Below are 9,222 nucleotides of genomic sequence, written 5' to 3'. Positions count from 1 at the left end.
ATTTATTAGTTTTTTCCTTTTTTTTTTTAGTTTTTTATTGGTTTTTACCTTTATTTTAGCTTATTTTTCAGTTTTTTCCTTTTTTTTAGTTTTTTTTTATTTTTTATTTTTTTTAGTTTTTTACCTTTTTTTAGTTTTTTTAGTTTTTTTAGTTTTTTTTAGTTTTTTAGCTTTTTTACTTTTTTTATTAGTTTTTAGTTTTTTTTGTAGTTTTTGCCTTTTTTTAGTTTTTTCAGTTTTTTTTTTAGTTTTTTATTGGTTTTTACCTTTATAGTTTTTTTAGTTTTTTAGCTTTTTTATTTTTTTTATTAGTTTTTAGTTTTTTTTGTAGTTTTTGCCTTTTTTTAGTTTTTTCAGTTTTGACGTCACCTGATCCAGTTTTTTCAGGTGACGTCACCTGACACATCCATCCATCCATCCATCCACAGACAACTTATTTTTATATATATAGACTAGCTGTTGGGGTGGCGCTTCGCGCCACCCCAACACCTAGTTGGTGGGGGCGCTTCGCGCCCCCCCCAAGCCCCCCCGCGCGCGTAAGTCGTTACGCGCCATAATAGTTACGCGCCATTGTAGTTGTGTCCCTATGTCCCACCTGTGAATATAGATAGATATATATATATGTATATATATATATATATATATATATATATATATATATATATATATATATATGGTTTTAACTACGTAAAACTTGCGAATATACAACATTCTTTGCTGTCCCATTGTCTTTGCATATAAATAGATTGTCAGGTTTACCGACTCTTGAACATGCAACATATAATGGTCCATGGGAAAACAATCTGTATTCAGATCTATACCTCATGATTCTAATGATTGCCCTTGAGCTTTGTTGATGGTGATTGCTAATCGACCATTCCCTGTCCCGGTGTCCCGGTCGTCATTTATATCCCCCTGTTTCCCCCGGTGTCCCCGTTGTAGTTGTGTCCCTGTGTCCCGGTCGTCATTTATATTCCCTGTGTCCCGGTCGTCATTTGTATCCCGGTGTCCCGGTCTGTATATACATTCGTTTTTTAGTTTTGTTTTTCTCCTTTATTTTTTTCCTTTTTTAGTTTATTTAGATTTTTAAATTTTTTAGTTTTTTTATTAGTTTTTAGTTTTTTTTTCTTTTTAGTTTTTTTGTAGTTTTTACCTTCTTTTTAGTTTTGTTAGTTTTTTTTTTACTTATGTCCTGGTCGTCATTTATACTCCCTGGTCCCGGTGCTTTGTTGATTGCTAATCGAACATTCCTTTTGTCTCGTCATTTATTTTTTTCTTTTTTAGTTCTTTTAGTTTTACCTTTTTTAGTTTTTTTTAGTTTTTTAGATGAAATTTTTTTTAGTTTTTTCCTTTTTAGTTTTTTATTGGTTTTTACCTTTATTTTAGCTTATTTTTCAGTTTTTTCCTTTTTTTTTAGTTTTTTTTATTTTTTATTTTTTTAGTTTTTTACCTTTTTTTAGTTTTTTTATTTTTTTTAGTTTTTTAGCTTTTTTACTTTTTTTATTAGTTTTTAGTTTTTTTTGTAGTTTTTGCCTTTTTTTTAGTTTTTTCATTTTTTTTTTTTAGTTTTTTTTTAGTTTTTTATTGGTTTTTACCTTTATTTTAGCTTATTTTTCAGTTTTTTTTTTAGTTTTTAGTTTTTTTAGTTTTTTACCTTTTTTTAGTTTTTTTATTTTTTTTAGTTTTTTAGCTTTTTTATTTTTTTTTATTAGTTTTTAGTTTTTTAGCTTTTTTATTAGTTTTTAGTTTTTTTTGTAGTTTTTGCCTTTTTTTAGTTTTTTTTCTTTTTAGTTTTTTTGTAGTTTTTACCTTCTTTTTAGTTTTGTTAGTTTTTTTTTTTACTTATGTCCTGGTCGTCATTTATACTCCCTGTGTCCCGGTGCTTTGTTGATTGTTAATCGAACATTCCTTTTGTCCTGGTCGCTTTCTCTTTGAGTGTCGTCATTTATTTTTTTCTTTTTTAGTTCTTTTAGTTTTTACCTTTTTTAGTTTTTTTTAGTTTTTTTAGATGAAATTTTTTTTAGTTTTTTCCTTTTTTTCTTTTTAGTTTTTTATTGGTTTTTACCTTTATTTTAGCTTATTTTTCAGTTTTTTCCTTTTTTTAGTTTTTTTATTGGTTTTTACCTTTATTTTAGCTTATTTTTCAGTTTTTTCCTTTTTTTAGTCGTCATTTATATTCCCTGTGTCCCGGGTCCCGGTCATCATTTGTATCCCGGTGTCCCGGTCTGTATATACATTCGTTTTTTAGTTTTGTTTTTCTCCTTTATTTTTTTCCTTTTTTTTTCTTTTTTAGCTTATTTAGATTTTTAGATTTTTTAGTTTTTTTTATTAGTTTTTAGTTTTTATTTCTTTTTAGTTTTTTTGTCCCGGTCGTCATTTATATCCCCCTGTTTCCCCCGGTGTCCCCGTTGTAGTTGTGTCCCTGTGTCCCGGTCTTAGTTTTTTTAGTTTTTTAGCTTTTTTATTTTTTTTATTAGTTTTTAGTTTTTTTGTAGTTTTTGCCTTTTTTTTAGTTTTTTGTCCTGGTCGCTTTCTCTTTGAGTGTCGTCATTTATTAGTTTTTTCCTTTTTTTTTTTAGTTTTTTATTGGTTTTTACCTTTATTTTAGCTTATTTTTCAGTTTTTTCCTTTTTTTTTAGTTTTTTTTTATTTTTTATTTTTTTTAGTTTTTTACCTTTTTTTAGTTTTTTTAGTTTTTTTAGTTTTTTAGCTTTTTTACTTTTTTTATTAGTTTTTAGTTTTTTTTTGTAGTTTTTGCCTTTTTTTAGTTTTTTCAGTTTTTTTTTTAGTTTTTTATTGGTTTTTACCTTTATAGTTTTTTTAGTTTTTTAGCTTTTTTATTTTTTTTATTAGTTTTTAGTTTTTTTTGTAGTTTTTGCCTTTTTTTAGTTTTTTCAGTTTTGACGTCACCTAATCCAGTTTTTTCAGGTGATGTCACCAGACACATCCATCCACACATCCATCCATCCATCCATCCACAGACAACTTATTTTTATATATATAGATATATAGATATATATTATGTATATATATATATATATATATATATATATATATATCTATATATATATATATATATATATATATATATATATATATATAAAAATAAGTTGTCTGTGGATGGATGGATGGATGTGTCAGGTGACGTCATGGAAAAAACTGGATCAGGTGACGTCAAAACTGAAAAAACTAAAAAAAGGCAAAAACTACAAAAAAAACTAAAAACTAATAAAAAAAATAAAAAAGCTAAAAAACTAAAAAAACTATAAAGGTAAAAACCAATAAAAAACTAAAAAAAAACTGAAAAAACTAAAAAAAGGCAAAAACTACAAAAAAAAACTAAAAACTAATAAAAAAAGTAAAAAAGCTAAAAAACTAAAAAAACTAAAAAAACTAAAAAAAAGGTAAAAAACTAAAAAAAATAAAAAATAAAAAAAAACTAAAAAAAAGGAAAAAACTGAAAAATAAGCTAAAATAAAGGTAAAAACCAATAAAAAACTAAAAAAAAAAGGAAAAAACTAATAAATGACGACACTCAAAGAGAAAGCGACCAGGACAAAAGGAATGTTCGATTAGCAATCAACAAAGCACCGGGACACAGGGAGTATAAATGACGACCAGGACATAAGTAAAAAAAAAAAAAACTATCTATATATATAAAAATAAGTTGTCTGTGGATCTGTGGATCGTGGATCAGGTGACGTCACCTGAAAAAACTGGATCAGGTGACGTCAAAACTGAAAAAACTAAAAAAAAGGCAAAAACTACAAAAAAAAACTAAAAACTAATAAAAAAAATAAAAAAGCTAAAAAACTGAAAAAACTAAAAAAAGGCAAAAACTACAAAAAAAACTAAAAACTAATAAAAAAGCTAAAAAACTAAAAAAACTAAAAAAAAGGCAAAAACTACAAAAAAACTAAAAACTAATAAAAAAAATAAAAAAGCTAAAAAACTAAAAAAACTAAAAAAACTAAAAAAAGGTAAAAAACTAAAAAAACTAAAAACTAAAAAAAACTAAAAAAGGTAAAAACTAAAAGAACTAAAAAAGAAAAAAATAAATGACGACACTCAAAGAGAAAGCGACCAGGACAAAGGGAATGTTCGATTAGCAATCAACAAAGCACCGGGACACAGGGAGTATAAATGACGACCAGGACACAAGTAAAAAAAAAATTAACAAAACTAAAAAGAAGGTAAAAACTACAAAAAAAACTAAAAAGAAAAAAAAAACTAAAAACTAATAAAAAAACTAAAAAATCTAAAAATCTAAATAAACTAAAAAAGAAAAAAAAAGGAAAAAAATAAAGGAGAAAAACAAAACTAAAAAACGAATGTATATACAGACCGGTACACCGGGATACAAATGACGACCGGGACACAGGGAATATAAATGACGACCGGGACACAGGGACACAACTACAACGGGGACACCGGGGGAAACAGGGGGATATAAATGACGACCGGGACAAAAAAACTAAAAAGAAAAAAAAACTAAAAACTAATAAAAAAACTAAAAAATCTAAAAATCTAAATAAGCTAAAAAAGAAAAAAAAAGGAAAAAAATAAAGGAGAAAAACAAAACTAAAAACGAATGTATATACAGACCGGGACACCGGGATACAAATGACGACCGGGACCCGGGACACAGGGAATATAAATGACGACCGGGACACAGGGACACAACTACAACGGGGACACCGGGGGAAACAGGGGGATGTAAATGACGACCGGGACACCGGGACAGGGAATGGTCGATTAGCAATCACCATCAACAAAGCTCAAGGGCAATCATTAGAATCATGAGGTATAGATCTGAATACAGATTGTTTTCCCATGGACCATTATATGTTGCATGTTCAAGAGTCGGTAAACCTGACAATCTATTTATATGCAAAGACAATGGGACAGCAAAGAATGTTGTATATTCGCAAGTTTTACGTAGTTAAAACCATATATATATATATATATATATCTATATTCACAGGTGGGACATAGGGACACAACTACAATGGCGCGTAACTATTATGGCGCGTAACGACTGACGCGCGCGGGGGGGCTTGGGGGGGGGGCGCGAAGCGCCCCCACCAACTAGGTGTTGGGGTGGCGCGAAGCGCCACCCCAACAGCTAGTATATATATAAAAATAAGTTGTCTGTGTGTGGATCTGTGGATCAGGTGACGTCATGTTTGTTCGCATATGACGTCTGAATTATTTCACACTAATACAAAAGAAGAAAAAAACTAAAAAAGGTAAAAACTACAAAAAAAAACTAAAAAGAAAAAAAATAAAAAAGCTAAAAAACTAAAAAAAGGTAAAAATCTAATAACTAAAAAAAACTGAAAAAAATAAAAAAAGGCAAAAACTACAAAAAAAATAAAAACTAATAAAAAAACTAAAAAAGCTAAAAAACTAAAAAAACTAAAAAAAACTAAAAAAAGGTAAAAAACTAAAAAAAATAAAAAATAAAAAAAACTAAAAAAAAGGAAAAAACTGAAAAATAAGCTAAAATAAAGGTAAAAACCAATAAAAAACTAAAAAAAAAGGAAAAAACTAATAAATGACGACACTCAAAGAGAAAAAAAAGGCAAAAACTACAAAAAAAACTAAAAACTAATAAAAAAAATAAAAAAGCTAAAAAACTAAAAAAACTAAAAAAAGGCAAAAACTACAAAAAAACTAAAAACTAATAAAAAAAATAAAAAAGCTAAAAAACTAAAAAAACTAAAAAAACTAAAAAAAGGTAAAAAACTAAAAAAACTAAAAACTAAAAAAAACTAAAAAAGGTAAAAACTAAAAGAACTAAAAAAGAAAAAAATAAATGACGACACTCAAAGAGAAAGCGACCAGGACAAAAGGAATGTTCGATTAGCAATCAACAAAGCACCGGGACACAGGGAGTATAAATGACGACCCGGGGGAAACAGGGGGATATAAATGACGACCGGGACAAAAAAACTAAAAAGAAAAAAAAACTAAAAACTAATAAAAAAACTAAAAAATCTAAAAATCTAAATAAGCTAAAAAAGAAAAAAAAAGGAAAAAAATAAAGGAGAAAAACAAAACTAAAAAACGAATGTATATACAGACCGGGACACCGGGATACAAATGACGACCGGGACCCGGGACACAGGGAATATAAATGACGACCGGGACACAGGGACACAACTCCGGTACACCGGGATACAAATGACGACCGGGACACAGGGAATATAAATGACGACCGGGACACAGGGACACAACTACAACGGGGACACCGGGGGAAACAGGGGGATATAAATGACGACCGGGACAAAAAAACTAAAAAGAAAAAAAAACTAAAAACTAATAAAAAAACTAAAAAATCTAAAAATCTAAATAAGCTAAAAAAGAAAAAAAAAGGAAAAAAATAAAGGAGAAAAACAAAACTAAAAAACGAATGTATATACAGACCGGGACACCGGGATACAAATGACGACCGGGACCCGGGACACAGGGAATATAAATGACGACCGGGACACAGGGACACAACTACAACGGGGACACCGGGGGAAACAGGGGGATGTAAATGACGACCGGGACACCGGGACAGGGAATGGTCGATTAGCAATCACCATCAACAAAGCTCAAGGGCAATCATTAGAATCATGAGGTATAGATCTGAATACAGATTGTTTTCCCATGGACCATTATATGTTGCATGTTCAAGAGTCGGTAAACCTGACAATCTATTTATATGCAAAGACAATGGGACAGCAAAGAATGTTGTATATTCGCAAGTTTTACGTAGTTAAAACCATATATATATATCTATCTATATTCACAGGTGGGACATAGGGACACAACTACAATGGCGCGTAACTATTATGGCGCGTAACGACTTACGCGCGCGGGGGGGCTTGGGGGGGGCGCGAAGCGCCCCCACCAACTAGGTGTTGGGGTGGCGCGAAGCGCCACCCCAACAGCTAGTATAATATAAATAAGCAATCAACAAAGCACCGAGACACAAATGACGACCGGGACACAGGGAGTATAAATGACGACCAGGACATAAGTAAAAAAAAAAACTAAAAAAACTAAAAAAATGGTAAAAACTACAAAAAAACTAAAAACTAATACAAAAACTAAAAAATCTAAAAATCTAAATAAACTAAAAAAGAAAAAAAAGAAAAAAGGAAAAAAATAAAGGAGGAAAACAAAACTAAAAAACGAATGTATATACAGACCGGGACACCGGGATACAAATGACGACCGGGACACAGGGAATATAAATGACGACCGGGACACAGGGACACAACTACAATGGGGACGCCGGGGGGCCCAGGGGGATATAAATGACGACCGGGACACCGGGACACAAGGAATATAAATGACGCCCGGGACACTCAAAGAGAAATCACAGACTGGAACACGGGGACACAAATGACGACCGGGACACAGGGAATATAAATGACGACCGGGACACAGGGACATAACTACAAAGGGGACGCCGGGGTGCACAGGGGGATATATAAATGACGATGGCGACTCAGGGAATGGTCGATTAGCAATCACCATCAACAAAGCTCAAGGGCAATCATTAGAATCATGAGGTATAGATCTTAATACGGATTGTTTTCCCATGGACCATTATATGTTGCATGTTCAAGAGTCGGTAAACCTGACAATCTATTTATATGCACAGACAATGGGACAGCAAAGAATGTTGTATATTCGCAAGTTTTACGTAGTTAAAAACATATATATATATATATATATATATATATATATATATATATATATATATATATATATATATATATATATATATATATATATATATATATATATATATATATATATATATATATATATATATATATATATATATATATATATATATATATATATATATATATATATATATATATATATATATATATATATATATATATATATATATATATATCTATATTCACAGGTGGGACCTAGGGACACAACTACAATGGCGCGTAACTAATATGGCGCGTAACGACTTACGCGCGCGGGGGGGCTTGGGGGGGGGGCGCGAAGCGCCCCCACCAACTAGGTGTTGGGGTGGCGCGAAGCGCCACCCCAACAGCTAGTCTATATATATAAAAATAAGTTGTCTGTGTGTGGATCTGTGGATCAGGTGACGTCATGTTTGTTCGCATATGACGTCTGAATTATTTCACACTAATACAAAAGAAGAAAAAAACTAAAAAAGGTAAAAACTACAAAAAAAACTAAAAAGAAAAAAAAACTAAAAAAGCTAAAAAACTAAAAAAAAACTAAAAAAAGGTAAAAATCAATAACTAAAAAAAACTGAAAAAAAAATAAAAAAAGGCAAAAACTACAAAAAAAATGAAAACTAATAAAAAAACTAAAAAAGCTAAAAAACTAAAAAAACTAAAAAAAAGCTAAAAAAAGGTAAAAAACTAAAAAAAACTAAAAACTAAAAAAGAAAAAAACTAAAAAAAGGAAAAAACTGAAAAATAAAAGAGAAAAAGAAAACTAAAAAAATATGAATAAATATATATAAAAATAAGTTGTTTATGGGTTATGTCTGTCTGTCTGTCTGTCGAGTGACGTCGTGTTTGTCCGCATATGACGTCTGAATTATTTCACACTAATACAAAAGAAGAAAAAAACTAAAAAAGGTAAAAACTACAAAAAAAACTAAAAAGAAAAAAAACTAAAAAAGCTAAAAAACTAAAAAAACTAAAAAAAGGTAAAAAACTAAAAACTAAAAAAAACTGAAAAAACTAAAAAAAGGCAAAAACTAAAAAAAAACTGAAAACTAATAAAAAAACTAAAAAAGCTAAAAAACTAAAAAAACTAAAAAAAGGTAAAAAACAAAAAAAAACTAAAAACTAAAAAAGAAAAAACTAAAAAAAGGAAAAAACTGAAAAATAAGAGAAAAAGAAAACTAAAAAAATATTAATAAATATAAAAAATATAAATATAAATATAATATAAATTAGCAATCAACAAAGCACCGAGACACAAATGACGACCGGGACACAGGGAGTATAAATGACGACCAGGACATAAGTAAAAAAAAAACTAAAAAAACTAAAAAAAATGGTAAAAACTACAAAAAAACTAAAAACTAATAAAAAAACTAAAAAATCTAAAAATCTAAATAAACTAAAAAAGAAAAAAAAAGAAAAAAGGAAAAAAATAAAGGAGAAAAACAAAACTAAAAAACGAATGTATGTGCAGACCGGGACACCGGGATACAAA

General features: G+C 29.2%; 1 long non-coding RNA gene across 1 annotated transcript in view; it reads left to right on the top strand.

Annotated features, from left to right (window-relative positions):
* The window catches only part of LOC136030285 (uncharacterized), a 50,519-nt gene extending 44,351 nt beyond the window's left edge, over positions 1–6,168 (top strand). Inside the window, exon 2 of the long non-coding RNA XR_010618230.1 lies at positions 5,439–6,168. This is a non-coding gene — a long non-coding RNA (uncharacterized LOC136030285). The remainder of the gene's footprint in view (positions 1–5,438) is intronic.
* The last annotated feature ends 3,054 nt before the right edge of the window (positions 6,169–9,222 follow it).

The sequence above is a fragment of the Artemia franciscana genome, chromosome 8 (assembly GCF_032884065.1).
Source record: "Artemia franciscana chromosome 8, ASM3288406v1, whole genome shotgun sequence".
Classification (NCBI taxonomy): domain Eukaryota; kingdom Metazoa; phylum Arthropoda; class Branchiopoda; order Anostraca; family Artemiidae; genus Artemia; species Artemia franciscana.
This window is presented reverse-complemented; position numbering and strand designations above follow the sequence as displayed.